At 42.0% G+C, this 16,313-nt stretch overlaps 1 pseudogene across 1 annotated transcript; it reads right to left on the reverse strand.

Annotated features, from left to right (window-relative positions):
- Positions 1–3,355: 3,355 nt before the first annotated feature.
- LOC100946379 lies at positions 3,356–4,534 on the reverse strand (annotated as a pseudogene). The gene is made up of 2 exons (XR_154991.2): positions 4,300–4,534; positions 3,356–4,090 (listed from the first exon to the last, which is right to left on the reverse strand). The product of XR_154991.2 is annotated as a kinetochore-associated protein NSL1 homolog (transcript).
- Between the last annotated feature and the right edge of the window lie 11,779 nt (positions 4,535–16,313).

Consider the following 16,313-nt stretch of genomic DNA (forward strand, 5'->3'; position numbering starts at 1 on the left):
TTTCCTGTATAACTCTGATTTAAAAATTCTGTAACAATGTTATATTCCACAAATGTCTCTCATTTGTAAAACATAATAATTTAGTTGCCTAAAAAAACTGGGTTTTTATCAGAGAAAAATTCTTCCCTTTTAAAACTTTCTAGTCATGGCTCGGCGCCTGTGGCTCAAGTGGCTAAGGCGCCAGCCACGTACACCTAAGGTGGCAGGTTCGAATCCAGCCTGGACCCGCCAAACAACAATGATGGCTGCAACCAAAAAAAAAAAAAAAATAGCCGGGCATTGTGGCAGGCACCTGTGGTCCCAGCTACTTGGAGAGGCTGAGGCAGGAGACTCACTTTAGCCCAGGAGTTGGTGATTGCTGTGAGCTGCAATGCCATGGCACTCTACCCAGGGGGATAGCTTGAGGTTCTGTCCCAAAAAAAAAAAAAAAAAAAAAAAAACTTTCTAGTCATCAGTTTAGCAAGTAAATGATTAACTGTAATACTGTTTTGTGAGAAGTGAATTTTAGGGAATAAGGGAAATTAGACAGAAAGAAAAATTGCATTGTATAAGAAAAGAATATTATGTGATAAATTTATCCTGAAACAAAATAGTTATTTAAAAGTGTAAAAAGCAAGACAAAAGTTAAAAAGATTTAAAATGATTGTAGATTGTTTGTACAGGTTAAATAAAACTCATAAAAAGATTTTGTGAAAAATTTACATGTAATTCGATTCCTTTAAAATATTTTAGCTTGTAATTTTGTTTGAACAAATGTTTTAAGCCTTTGATATTTGACAAACCTTCCAAAACCAAAACTCTAAATTTAGGGCTTGATGCCCCTAGCATAGTGGTGTGGCACTGGCCACATAAACCGAGACTGGCAGGTTATGAACCTGAAAAAAACAAATTAGACTTATTTGGTTTATTAAAAGTATATAGAAAACATTGTCAAATATGAAATGATAATTAATTTTATGTGAATTATAATTATATATATGTTCCAATATTGTAAAATATTAATCTGTCCTAACGCATAAAACATTAATCTGTCCTAACATATACTGTCAGTAATAATTTTAATTCATCTAAAAGGAAAATGTTTTTTATGTAGCTGACTGGGTTCAAAGTTTAACTTCAAACAGAACAGAAATCAGTTACATGAGACTGGACTAGTTTGTTAAATATTAAATATTTTTAAATATTGTTGGTTCTTTCTGTGTTTTGTTTTCCAGAAAAAAAAAAAATCTGTCTTTTGAGCTACTTTTCAAGCAATGTATATACTTATGAGCAAAGTTTAAAACATATATGTTTCCCTTTTCTTAATTTCTATGGAATTTACAAACCATTTGTAAATTCTTAATTTCTAACAATACAGTTATTTGCATAAGTTCAATAAGAATCTGTTTTGTTCTATAAAACATGATAAAAAACACTGGTTATTTTACCAAGGCTTTGGCTGGAATAACATTTCCAGAGATGTCCAGACTGTGTTAAGGGATTAAGGTTGACTTTATAAAGCCAATAAAAGCCCCCCTGGAAAACTGACCAGATACCCATCAGTAACATTTCCTTATCTGAGGTAAGTAATGAAGGTAACTTCCTGACAGGTCTGGGGGTCGAAATATGCTTGGGAACCTCAAAAAAAAAAAAAGAGAGAGAGAGAGAAAATTTGCCCAATGCATACAGGTATCTGATGGCACAGATGAAACCCGGAGTCGTACAAAACTTCAAGTCTAACTAAAATCCCATACAAAAATTCCAGCAAAGCCACTTTTAAAAAAAGCCTAGATGACTAATAATTAATTATTCTTACTGTACTCTATGCAAATAAACCCAATATACTAAAAGTACTATTTATTTTAGCAACTACTTTAGTGGAAGAGAAAATTGGAAAGAGAAAAATAGTTCAAAAATGGCTATAGCCCACTTATAAGCTAAAGCTTCAAATAATTTTTAGGCCTCAAAAACTTATAAAAACAGAAATTAGTAAATTCTGCCAGAAAACAGAACTTAATTAAATACAGGCCTTGCCACTAGTGCTGTTCAAAAATACCTCTGTCAATTCTCTACAATTTAACAGGAATACCTAAAAAACTGGAAAGGAGTGAACTAAAAAACAAAAACCCTAAAAAAGTAACAAGGAAGATCTTCACTGAAGCAATTAACCATGTTTTGTTTAATCTTTTGTGCCTGTACATCCAAAAACTTTCTCTCTAGAAAATCAAGAAAACCAAGTCTAAAATCAGAAACTGGTCCCTCTGAAACCAAAGTAAAAAAACTTTACCACACAGACAACAGTAAAAATGAAAAAAATTCTCACCTGGAGTCATCACAGCTGGCTACATAAAACTTCACTGCTCCTTGACTTTTAAAATAATCAACATGCTCTACTCCAGCCACAAACCAGGAGCTGGCTGGTCAACGCACAGCTAAAACCTGAGAAAACCCCTCAAGGCACTTGTCTTTTTTTTAGAGACAGAGTCTTGTTTTGTCACCCTCAGTAGGGTGCTGTACTGTCACAGCTCACAGCAACCTCCAGCTCTTGGGCTTAGGTGATTCTCTTGCCATCAGCCTCCTGAGTAGCTGGGACTACAGGTGCCCACCACAACACCCAGCTTTTTTTGTTGCAGTTTGGCTAGGGCCAGGTTTGAACCTGTCACCCTTGGTATATGGGGCCGGTGCCCTACTCACTGAGCCACAGGTGCCTCCCAAGGGACTTGTCTTAATTAAACTTTGAACTTTAAGAAAAGAGGGGGGGATGTCATAGGAAAAAATAAAAATTAGCCCACCACCACAGTACTAAAACCCGAGGTGGGACCATGTACCAACCCTACAGCCCAGATTCCACTTCTGCCCTAAATGCCCCGGGAGTAAAACCCCTTTCTTCAAATAAATTAAAAATTTAATTATTTCCCAAGAAGACCAGTCGGGAATGTTGTGAGCTCCTGTTCCCTCCCACACATTCCCCCTGCCTTCTCCCATTCCCCTGCCCTTCCCAGGCCACCTACCTCCTCCTCTTTCCCCCTTAGAAATCCTCCCAAGTTCCCAATGGAGGAAGGATAGTGGAAGCCTGCCTACCTAAACTGCAACCATTGTTACTTAAACTGTATCCATAACCTAAACTGTAACCATTGTTACTTAAACTATATCCATAACTACCCAAGCTGTACCCCTGGCACCCTGAGCTAACCAGCCATATCTCACTTCTGTAACATGCTTGCTCAAAAATTATATAAAGCAGTTTGCCCACTACTGGGACGGAACTGTCTCTCAAGACAGTCTCCCCTGAGCAGATTCAATAAATTTCTGATTGATTGCACTTAAGGGGGGTCTGACTCTATATTTTCAGGTCTAGGGGTACAACAAAAGCTACTATATTTTCATAAATCAATCACTAGCAGAAGAGTTATTTGTTGAACGGAAGTCTTGTCTAGGTATTAGGCTGTCATCTAAATGTTGATAGTGCCTATTCTCAACTTCTAAAATAAACACAAAGAACTTATGTATCAAGATCAATTTTCCTTGGCTGCAATGGATACAGTTTCTTTTGGGGCAGTCTTTAGTTTGTTTCCTTTTCAATACCACTTTAGAGGTTTTCCTGGGAGTGGTCTCTGTTGGTGTGGTTTCTATTTGTGCTATAAAGCTCTCATGTTTAGCATCTGGTTTTCTGTAACAACTTGAAAAGACTTCTTGGTGGATCCTCTGGAGCTGGATAATAGGCTGCATCTTTAAAACTTGAGAAAATCTATCTCCTTGTTCAATTAAAGCAGGCAAGGACGTCATGGCTTCACTGATCTCCTTAGCTATTGTTTTGCCTCTGCACTTCATATTTTCCATTGAAAGCTGGATCAGCATCACATTTTAGGTCCAATGGATGTACAATAGGGTGGTACTGCTTCAGAATTTCTTGTTTGACTTTTATGGTTTTGATTACACATTTGAGGATCGTTCTGGGATACTGCTTACATTTTGTGGCTATATCTAATATGATTTCATCAAACTGATCTTCGGGTACTTTGATGTCAGAATCCATGAAACAATTATCTGAAACTTCCTGCCATGTTTTCCCATTACTACTGACATTTTCTTGCACAGCTGATTCAAAAGTCTCGTATTTGCACTGGATAGTGCTGGTCTAAGTAATTAATAAAGCCCAGCTGACAATCAGTATCTATTTTATTCTCCCCCTGTGTCTTTCAGGCCGCTGCCAGAGAAGCCTGGGGCACCTTTAACTCTGCCAATACCTGGCGTAGGGTCTTTTTGATTCGAGTAGGGTAAGAAGGTAATAAATTAAAAATTGGCTAAATGGGCTCGTACCCACTAGGTATCTCGCACTGCAAGCTCCTGAATCTCCTCTGGCAGAGCGTCCCCAAGCTTTTGTACAAAGCAACTTACACAGTTGTACCATTTCTGTCACAGCTCCCTTTGAGGTGCAGCATATACCAAAGTCCTCTCAGGGGATGGAAGAGAAGAAGGCCTGGCTGTCTGTCCCAGCTACTGCGTCTTTGTCACAAGGAGGGTCAAGAATCACAAACTGGGAAGCCCCCGTCATTTTTCTAGTTTGAACTCTGAGCCCAAGATTTTGAGGTTGCTGTGAACTATTACACCTTGCACTCTACCGAGGTGACAAAGTGAGACTGTCTCAAAAAACAAACAACAAAAAAGAGGTCTAGACATAAAATGATATTATAGTTCAAACTACCATCTATGGGCCAGATTTCTCCACCTGGTAACTGATAATGAGTCCCAGCTATGTTTCAAAGAAAATTAATTTAGCCTTTTGGAGGCTTATCAGTCTTAGGGTCTTCCAAATCTTGAAGAGCATCCCAGGGTTGAGTCCTGCCCCCATTGCTGGTGGCAGGACTCAGACACACACACCACTCCACGGGGAGCAGACTCGCCTTCTTGCCTCTACAAGCCTCTTGCCCTCGTTGCCTCCCAGGCCAGTAACCAGTACCTCTAATTTTCAAAGAAATGGGGGCTGGCCTAGGGTCACATATGTCATTTAAGGGAATTGATGAAGTCCTTTAATATAGCTCTCTTGCCTCCTGTAGCATTGAGGGGAATAAAGCCATTCCATGGAAGTAGGGTTTTTACAAAAAATGAGGTGTTGGAAGAAGGTTCCCAAAGACAAAAAAATGGAGAGGTCTTTAGACAAAATATGATGCCTGTGGCCAAAATTCAAAAAGCCCAGAAAGGTCCCTCCCCTCTGGGCTGACAGTAAAGCGAGACTGGCTCGTGTTGTGGAGTTCCATCTGCATGGAAAGGGCACAGGGAGAGGACAGTGACTTAAAGCAGCAAACATGAGACAAACTTCAATTGGCTTCTTAGTCTTGTCTCTCCTTCTAATTCATGCCATGTCTGAACAATTTTTTTTTTTTTTAGACAGAGCCTAAAGCTGTCCCCCTGGGTAGAGTGCTGTGGCATCACAGCTCACAGCAACCTCCAACTCTTGGGCTCAAGCGAGTCTCCTGCCTCAGCCTCCCCAGTAGCTGGGACCACAGGTGCTCACCACAACACTCACTATTTTTTGGTTGCAGTTGTCATTGTTGTTTGGCAGGCCCGGGCTGGATTTGAACCCACCACCTTAGGTGTATGTGGGTGGTGCCTTAGCCACTTGCGCCACAGGTGCTGAGCCTCCACGTCTGAACTATTAACCATGCTTTTTGTGGAGATGAGTGGCCTTAACACTGAAACAACAGAGAAACTGCTAGCCTACAATTTTCTATAAGGAGCTGGATGCCCAGGCAGAAAGATCACTTGAGGCCAGGAATGTGAGACCAGCCTGAGCAAGACTGAAACCCCATCTCTACAAAAAATACAAAAATTACCTGGGCGTGATGGGCACCTATAGTTCCAGCTACTTGGGAGGCTGAGGCAAGAGGATCTCTTGAGCCCAAGAGTTTGAGGTTGCTGTGAGCTGTGATGCCACAGCACTCTACCAAGGGTGACATAGTGAGACTCTGTCTCAAAAAAATAAAATAAAATAAAATAAAATATTCAGTAAAACATGCTGCAAAAACACATGCTGTCACCTATCATCTACTGTTCTATTTGTAAAGCACAGGCAGGATAGATTTAGAGTAATTGTTAAGGGCCCTAAGATTTGGGGAATAGTAAATGAGCAATGGCTTCAACTTAAAGTTACCAGCTTCATTAGTCCCTCACGAGTCAGCCTGTCTTTTGACTTTCAAGGCATTGAGTTCTCCTTCTTAGCTCTAGAAATTCCTTGATGCCATATTTTTTTAATATGAGGCGGCTCAGTGTATATTGAAAATTCATTGTTTAGTATGGTCACCTCGATTAATGATCTTAGCTGTGTCTTCTAAACAGTTTGCTGCAGCTTCTGTATCAGACATGCTGCTGCACTTTGTACTTTTACTTTATAGAGATGACTTCTTTCCTTTTTTGCAAGTATTCGTAACGGGGCATTGGTATACAAGTCTCTGCCAGCTTGACACCCTTTTCTGCAGCTCCCCCCCGCCCCAGCCTTCCAAAAATTGAAGAGACATAAGGGCTTTGCTCTGGATTCGGCTTTGGTTTAAGTACATGTTGTGACTCATTTACTCTTTATTAAGGCCAGAAAAGTTTTCTTCATATCAGAAATAAGGTTGTTTAACTTTCTTTTTATTCCTGTGTTCGCTAAAGTAGCACTTTTAACATCCATCTAGAACTTTTCATTGCATTCATAACTTGGCTGTTTGACACAGAGGCCTAGCTTTTGACCTGTCTTGGCTTTTTACCTGCTTTCCTCTCCTAGCTTACTCATTTCTAGCTTGCAATTTAAAGTGGGAGATGTGTAACTCTTCCTATCACCTGAACGCTTAAAGATCTTTGTGAGAGATATTAATTGGCCTAATTTCAATATTTTTGTGTCTCAGGGACTAGGAAGGCCTAAAGGGGGGCAGATTATGACTGGTCAATAAAGCAGTCGGAACAAACTCAGCAGTTAGCAATTAAGTTTGTTGACTTATATGACAAAGATTCATGGCCCTGAAACAATAGTAACAGTAACGTCAATGATCACTGATTTCCATAGCACATATAACAACAAAGTTAGAAGTATTTTGAGAATTGCCAAAATCTGACACAGTGCCATGCAATGAGCACATGCTGTTGGAAAAATGGTGCTGATAGATTTACTAGATGCAAGGTTGCCACAGACCTTGAGTTTATAAAATTTCAGGACCTTCAAAGCACAATAAGATGAAATGCAGTAGAATGAGGTCATGCCTGCATTTGACTTTTTACTGACAATGACTGAGAATATACAGCCCTTCATAACAAGGCTAAGTAGAAAAACAAGCTCGTGCATGGAAAAGTTGGGAACTCAGCTATTTCCACTCCAGTGTTCTCCAGGAATTAGGGAACTTCAGTTTTCCCTTTGAGGGCTCATGTTTTTGACAATCCCAAGGCTAGATCTCTACTGCTTCTACAGGTGACATGAAAATTAGGGGCCTGGAGGGAGATAAACTTACAGCCTCCTTTCCTTATAACCATGTCTTAGAAACCACAATTCACATTCACGGAATGACTCCAGGACCCTAGGCAATTAACTCTTTCTTAGCTTTGTTGAACAGGTAAGATTTTCCCAATGTTGTGTTAAGAGAACTCTCTTTTTTTCCAACTTTTAGTCATATCTCCATGAATCATAATTCAATATAGTAGTTTCTAGGTGAGAGGATAAAGTTCATGAATCTTAGCAGGTAATAAATGTATAGATATTTCAAAGCACTTTTATAAATGTTGGCATATTTGAATCAAATGATTTTTGTGTTACTTCTTTGTTCTAGTAAGTGTGGAGATACTTTAGTATGTTCATAAAGTTTATGACTATTTAAAATTATAATCTTAGAAAATCTGAGATGTTTTCAACATTTCGTATTAATTAGATTTTGGAAGATGACCATAAGCCTTGTTTTGTTTTGTTCTATTTCAGGAATTGCTAATAGAGTTTTGTGGGGTTGACAAGATACTGTAATACTGTAATTGTGGCATGTAATCTACAAGCTCACCTATTTTGGCTCAGCACCTGTGGCTCAAGTGGCTAAGGCACCAGCCACATACACCTGAGCCGGTATATTTGAATCCAGCCTGGGCCTGCCAACAACAATGATGACTGCAACAAAAAAATAGCCGGGCATTGTGGGGGGCTCCTGTAGTCCCAGCTACTTGGAAGGCAGAGGCAGGAGAATTGCTTAAGCCCAGGAATTGGAGGTTGCTGTGAGCTGTGATGCTACAGCACTCTACCCAGGGTGACAGCTTGAGGCTCTGTCTCAAAAAAAAAAAAAAAAAAAAGATATATATATCACCTATTTTATAAAAATAATCTCTAGGTAAGTTCTCCATTTAATCCAGAGGTTAACTAAAGATATAAGAGATTTTGGGGGGGGGGTTTAATTTTTGAGACAGAGTCTCAAGCTGTTGAGACTAGCAGAATGTCATGGCGTCATAGCTCACATCAACCTCCAACTCAGTCTAAAGCAATCGTCTTACCTCAGTTTTTTTTATATTTTTAGTAGAGGTGAGATCTCTCTTTTGCTCAGGCTGATCTCAAACTCGTGAACTTAAGCAATCCACCCACCTCAGCCTCCCAGAGTGCTAGGATTACAGGTGTGAACCACCACACCCCACCTAACTAAAAAGTCTTATATTTAATTTGTGTGAGGCCAGAAATTACTTGTTGGTTACACTTTGATAGTTTTGTTATTTCAGAGTGCCTAAAACAGATGGCCTGTTGGAATTCTGCTTTCATGGACTGACATTTTTAAAGCCTAAGACATTACAATTTGAACTTTTTATGTTTTTTTTTTTATTAAATCATAGCTGTGTACATTAATACAGTCATGGGGTACAGTATGCTGTTTTTATATACAATTTGAAATATTTTCATCAAACTGGTTAACATAGCCTTCATGTCATTTTCCTAGTTATTGTGTTAAGACATTTATATTCTACATTTAGAAAGATTCACATGTACCCTTATAAGATGAACCATAGGTGTGATCCCACCAATCACCCTCCCTCCACCCATCGTCCCCCCTCCCCTCCCTTCCCTCTTCCCTTTCCACATATTCTTGGGCTATAATTCTTGTTTCATAGTAGGGCTGAATACATTGGATACTTTTTCTTCCATTTTTGAGATACTTTGCTAAGAAGAATATTTTCCAGCTCCATCCATGTAAACATTAAGGAGGTAAAGTCTCCATCCTTCTTTAGGGCTGCATAGTATTCCATGGTGTACATATACCACAATTTATTGATCCACTTTTTATGTTTAAAAACAATGGAGGCTTGGCACCTGTGGCTCAAGCAGCTAAGGCGCCAGCCACATACACCTGAGCTGGTGGGTTCGAATCCAGCCTGGGCCTGCCAAAGAACAATGACAGCTGCAACCAAAAAAATAGCCTGGCATTGTGGCGGGCACCTGTAGTCTCAGCTACTTGGGAGGCAGAGGCAGGAGAATCTCTTGAGCCCAGGAGTTCGAGGTTGCTGTGAGCTGTGATGCCAAAGCATTCTACCCAGGGTGACAGCTTGAGGCTCTGTCTCAAAAATAAAATAAAATAAAATAATAAAAACAATGGATATTGTGTCTGTATTGCTCAACATTTCCATTTTTCTTTACACTCAATTAGCCAATGTTTCCATTAAAGGTAATTAACATACTTATATTATTTGTTGTATACCAGGATAATTTCTACAATGGTTTAATGGAAACTAATGTTGATGTTTTATTTCAGATTAATGTGAGTATATATGATTAGGTTACATTGCTTGTATTTGTTAAGTAAAGTCCAAGTTGTAGGTGGACCCTTCAGGTTGGGCGTGTGCCATATACCTCTGCATTGTACCCATTAGCTGAGAGCTTACTAAACCTCTTCCCCCCTTCTTCCTTCTAGAATTTAATGGTGTTTTTCTCTTGTGTGAGTATGTAGTTTTTTGTCTACTAGTTGTATATTAGTATTGAGTACATTGGATGCTTACAGTTCCATTCTTTTTTTTTAAACAATGTCAGACTTTGTTGCCCTTAGAGTGCCGTAGTTCACAGCAACCTCAGACTCCTGGGTTTAAGCGATTCTCTTGTCTTAGCCTCCCAAGGAGCTGGGACTACAGGTGCCTGCCACAGTGCCCAGCTAGTTTTAGAGATGGGCTCTTGCTCTGCCTCAGGCTGATCTCAAACTCGTCAGCGCAGGCAATCCATCCACCTCGGCCTCCCAAAGTGCTGCAGTTCCATTCTTTTTTGTTGTTGTTGTTTTGTTTTGTTTTCAAGATAGAGTCTCACTCTCACCCTGGGTAGAGTTCTGTGGCATTATCATAGCAACCTTAGATTCCTAGGCTCAAGAGATCTTCCTGCCTCAGCCTCCCCAGTAACTGGCACTACAGGCATGTATCATCATGCCCAGCTAGTTTTTCTCTTTTTAGTAGAGATTGGGTCTCTCTTTTGTTCAGGCTGGTCTCAAAGAAATCCACCCACCTTGGCCTCCCAGAGTGATAGGATTATAGGTATCAGCCTTCTCACCTGGCCTCCATACTTTACTTAAGAGGATATTTTCCTAATCCTTCCAGGTAAATACAAAAGATATAAAGTCTCCATCTTTCTTTCTAGCTGAATAGTATTTCATGGTATGTATATACCACAGTTTATTTCTCTATTTATTTCTCTATTTTTCTCTTTGGGTTGATGGCTACTTGGGTTTTTTCCACATTTTAAGCGAAAATAAGTTTTTTCTTTGAAAAAAATGACAGATGTATTGGATTGGAAGGAGATATTGGGCAGGAGCTAGTAATGTTTAAAATGCCCAGATGATTTTCTAGCCAGTTAATCTTTCCTGATTAAACACCTTAGTAAAAATATAAGAATATAATTTTATTGCATTACTATAACAATTAAATATCTAACAGCCAATAGAATTTCCCATAAAGTATTAGCAAAAGAAGGACAAAGGTATTCTGCATCATCTATAACTGCAGAATCCAGCTAAAGTTGATTCTAACTGCATTAAGCTGGTACAGACTGGTTCAAGTGGATTAATCCATGGTATATTTCTCCATGCAATCTCAAACTGATCCAAGTAATTTAAAATTGATCCTGGCCAGATGTGATAGCTCACACCTATAATCCTAGCACTCTGGAAGGCTGAGGCAAGTGGATTGCTCAAGCTCATGAGTTTGAGACCAGCCTTGACCAGAGTGAGACCACGATCCCTAAAAATAGCCAGGCGTTGTGGCAGGTGCCTGTAGTCCCAGGTACTTGGGAAGCTGAGGCAAGAGATCACTTGAGCCCAAGAGTTTGAGGTTGCTATGAGCTATGATGCCATAGCACTCACCTATGGTGATAAAATGAGACTCTGTCTCAAGAAATAAAAAAGAGATAACATAATAGTACTTATCTGATAGAATTATTTTAAGAACTAAATAAGGTACAGTATGTAGAGCATCTAGTCCAATGCCTAAACATTTAATGCAAGAAGCATGGAATAAATGTTTGCTGCTATTATTATTGTCCACTTTGCTGGTTAGTATAAGACAGGCTACATCATGGTAACAGATGACCCCCAAATATCAGTGACCTAACACAACAAAGCTTTGTTTCTTGCTTATTTCAGGCTCAGAGGAGTCATAGAGCTTTTCTTGGCACCTTTCCTATAGTGACAACTTGGGATTTTGGCTAGTCCCTCTTGACATTCTTTTTTTTTTTTTAAATTTCAGATTAGTGTGAGGGTACAATTAGGTTACATACAATGTTTGCATTTGTTAGGAAGAGTCCATATATGTATATGTTTTTTTTCTTTTTTGAGACTGAGTCTCACTTTGTTGCCATCGGTAGAGTGCTGTGGCATCATAGCTCACAGCAAACTCAAATTCTTGGGCTTCAGCAATTCTCTTGCCTCAGCATCCTGAGTTAGCTGAGACTACAGGCACCCTCCACTAGGCCTGGCTATTTTTAGAGATGAGGTCTTGCTCTTGCTTAGGCTTGTCTCCAGCTCCTGACCTCAGGCAATCCACCCTCCTCAGCTTCCCTGAGTGCTAAGATTACAGGCCTGAGCCTCTTGCCCAGCCAGGAAGAGTCTATATTGTAGTTTTGTCCCACCCCCAAGAGGTGTGGTATATACCCTTACATCATGCCCATTAAGTGGGACCGTGCAACCCCTTTCCCCTTCCCCTAACTTGAATTGAATTGAGTTTTTGTCTTATGTGGACATGTATTAATTAGCTTGTCTACTGACTTCATATTAGAATTGTGTACTTTGGATACTTGCTTTTCCTCTCTTTTTATTTTATTTTATTTTATTTTATTTTATTTTCTTGAGACAGAGTCTGACTTTGTCACCCTGACTATAGTGCCATGGCATCATAGCTAACAGCAACTTCCAATTCTTGGGCTCAAGCCATCCTACTGCTTCAGCCTCCTGAGTAGCTGGGATTACAGATGCCCACCACAACGCCTGGCTAGTTTTAGCGACAGGGTCTCACTCTGGCTCAGGCTGGTCTTAAGCACCTGAGCTCAAACATTCCACTTGTCTTGGCTTCCCAGAGTGCTGGGATTACAGGACAGAGTCACCACACCTGGCCTGCTTTACCATTCTTGTGATACTTTAAGATGAGTTCCATCTTAAAAACTATAAGAAAACCTACTAATTTGGTATCTAGAAGAAATTTGGCTGTCATCATTTCCATGGCCACCTGCCCCCACACCCCACTGGCCCTAGAACAAGCACTTCTCTCTTTCTGTTAGTACCAACTAGAGGCAACTGCTGACTGGGAGGGCCGGAGCTGGGACGCCAAGCCGCCGGCCCAACCCATCAAACTGCCAGGACGCGGACTGGTATACATTTTCATTCTGGGTATGTCTCCTTCAGGTCTCAGGTGCCGAAGCACCTTAGAAGTCACAGTCAGTATTTGCAGGAGCGAGCATCTCAGCAGCAATCTCTCAGCAGCAGTCTTAATAGGGGAGCGCCAATCAGGCATCCCCCGAGCAAGAAGCGGAGTCAAAGGACAAGCCCCGGCTAACTTCTCCCGAAGCTTTTTATAGAAGTAATACACCATAGGGCCGTGCCTGTGGCTCTGTGAATAGTGCGCTGGCCCCATATACCGAGGGTGGCGGGTTCAAACCTGTTCCCGGCCAAACTGCAACAAAAAAATAGCCGGGTGTTGTGGCGACGCCTGTAGTTCCAGCTATTCCGGAGGCTGCGGCAAGAGAATTGCCTAAGCCCAGGAGTTGGAGGTTGCTGTGAGCTGCAACACCATGGCACTCTACCGAGAGACTCTGTCTCTACCAAAAAAAAAAAAAAAAATGAAGAAGAAGAAGAAGTAATACACCACAGGTGTTGAGACTGCTATGCAATAATATGGGTGTTCTTGTGCCCTTTAACGAGAGACCAATGATGTTAAATCCCTTCCCCATTCCCTTATTGCCACAGTGTTTCTTTTCAGGTGTCTCCTACATGGGAGTTTTAAGTAAACTTTTGGCAAGAAAGTAAAACAAATACATAATGCCCCAATACCATTTCCAACTTCATCCCTTTCTCTCCTCCTCAAACACTTGACTCCATCTCCAGGCCTGCACTTTACCTTGATGAGCAGATTCCTGCTTAGTATTTTTCAGAGGTTTTAACAATTTTTCTGGAGCTTTTTCTGTGTAAAAGGAAAAGAAAGAAGATACCTTTGGAAATAATCATGAGATATGTAAGGTCAAATTTATTTCAGAGCCCTCAAAATACCAAATTGCCTGGATGAGCATTTCCCCTGGGTTCTTCTGAGTCCCAGGGGCTCAGTGGACTGGAAAGGGTGGCCTCATACTGGTCACCTGGACCCAGCCCAACTTCCACTGAACACCTCTGTTTTTACAGCTCGGATGTTAGCTGGGCAGAGTTCCATTGCTATGTAGTAGACACCTGAATGTCTCCAGTCAGCAACAACTCATGCCTGGTGGTTAAGAAAACTTAGTGCTGACTTGGAAATCCTGGCTTTAGGTCCTAAGGAGTTTAGCAACCTCACTCACCAGCCTGTCTCTGCTTATAGTGTCCCTACCCTCTCAGTGTCGTTGAGGGGCATGGCCAGACCTGCACAGGGCCCCGGGTCCACCCTGGCTCTTCTGGACAGAGGCCTACCCACCTGGAAACTTCTCCCATGTCTTCTTGGGGCAATGGATTGGATGCTTTCCAGACCTGAGAGGATGGCATCCAGGCGTCCTCAAACTACGGCTCACGGGCCACATGCAGCCCACCAAGGACATTTATCTGGCCTGCCAGGTGTTTTTGCCACTGCTGCCTATCCTGCTTAGCTGCTGCCTGTCCTTTTAAACAATAGTCCAGCCCTCCAACAGTCTGAGGAACAATGGCCCCCTGTTTAAAAAGTTTGAGGACCCCTGGATAGACCAAGGAGAGGCTCCTGAGGAGAAGCGCTTCTGGGCAAGAAAGAGAATGGACCATGAGGTGGAGAGTTGGAGACGCACTTACTCCAGCTTCAGGCCCCTTTGCTGACACCTCCCCTCCAGGGTAAGACAGAGACAGAGAGGCCCATCTCACCAGTGAGCAACACTCACAGGGAGGAGGAGGGTTTTAGTTCCACCCAAGGGAATTGCTCAGGTAGGAAGTGAATATCCACCACTGGGTCTGGGCATCAAGGTCACTGTGCCCTTGACAAGAAGGGCTGAGGGGCTGTGCAGGGCCTCACACTCCAGTCCTAAAGCTGATGAAAGGGGGCAGTTACTACGTCTCCAAAAGAGAAAAAATCCCTGGGTCCTCACATGATCCAGGCCACCCAGACCCAGTGCTCCTTCGCCCTAGCTCTGACCTGGGCCTGTGATCCCTGAGATAAGTAGTCATGACACATAGGTCACACTGTAGAAGTGGGTGAGGGTAGGACAGATGGAGGGCGCCATGTTCTCCTGGTACTTTTTTTTTTTTTTTTAAGAGACAGTGGCATCACAGCTCACAGCAACCTCTAACTCTTGGGCTTAGGCGATTCTCTTGCCTCAGCCTCCCAAGTAGCTGGGACTACAGACACCTGCCACAATGTCTGGCTATTTTTTTGTTGCAGTTTGGCCAGAGCCAGGTTTAAACCCACCACCCTCAGTATATGGGGCCGGCGCCCTACTCACTGAACCACAGGTGCCACCCTCTCTTGGTACTTTTTGTCCCACTTTTGTCCCACATGAAGCCCAGGCATTTATAAAGCACCACCTTCCTAAGCAAGCTGCTAGCGGAGACCTGGGCACAGCATACCCTAGCTCAGAGTCCACAGTCACCCAGGCACCTACGCAAATTTATCCTTCTTCCTTTCACTTGTTTACAAAAAAGGCTTTTTCAACTTTCTGAAAAAAATCCAGAAAATATAAAAAATCTCAGAAAAGACAACACACTGGGCAAAGATCTACTTGTCAAAGTTAAGTGGAGGCCAGGAGGTGGGAGGCAAGGGTTGGGGGCAGACAAGGAGTGAGATTGGAAGGGATACTGGACAAGGTGTGGCATTTAAGATGTTTTGTCACTGCAAGTTTACTGGAAAAATTCCAGTCATGTCTAGTCTGGGAGTAACAGAAGACACATGTGTCCAGGTCTATAGACAGATGGAGGTGAGGGCAGGCCTGGTCATGGGGTGTGGTGATAGTGGTTGTCTGTTCAACAGGGCGTGAGCTATGGCATTAGTAGGGCTCTCGCTCTCATGTTGGTCCATCCTCTGGTTACTCCATGCCATTGAGTGCACGTAGCAGGTGGAGCTTCCTTCCTTCCCTAAATTAGCCCAGCCATTCCTCAGGAAGCCAGAACCCTCCAGCTCCTGTCTACACCGCACCTCCACGGGGAGGGGCTCCCTGCCTGCATCAGAGATGGGGAGGGCAGAGAAGACCCACAGGCCAGGGAGCAGCTGGGCTGCAAACCTTTGGGTCCCAATGAGCGTTCTTGGGGCAGACCTGTTTTCTGTGTTCCCCTAATCTGCCCTTTGCAGACACTGCTACCAATAATATAATAGTATTCTCAGCCCAGCATCCTATTAGCAGTGACATTGCTCCAGATGGTTTATGAGAAGGATCTGTGGGAAGCCAGGCTGCTTGGGATCAAATTGTACTCTCACCCTGAGAGTCATGTGACCTTGGAGAAGGTAATAACCTCTGTGTCTCAACTTCTATAAAATCTGTAAAATATAAAATGGGATTGTTTCATAGGGAAATGAGTATGCCACTGTTGGCAGTTAATCAGGCTCCTGGTGTCAAGGAACCCACGAAGGATGTTCATGTTACTTGTCACACAGAAATCCAATGCCTGTGTAGGAAGCACCTGTGAGAAATACTTTGGCAATAGGGACTGGGGAAGGAATTTAACATCATTGGCTCT

Source organism: Otolemur garnettii, unplaced genomic scaffold, assembly GCF_000181295.1.
Source record: "Otolemur garnettii isolate 467f Iridium unplaced genomic scaffold, OtoGar3 scaffold00304, whole genome shotgun sequence".
In the NCBI taxonomy this organism is placed as follows: Eukaryota; Metazoa; Chordata; class Mammalia; order Primates; family Galagidae; genus Otolemur; species Otolemur garnettii.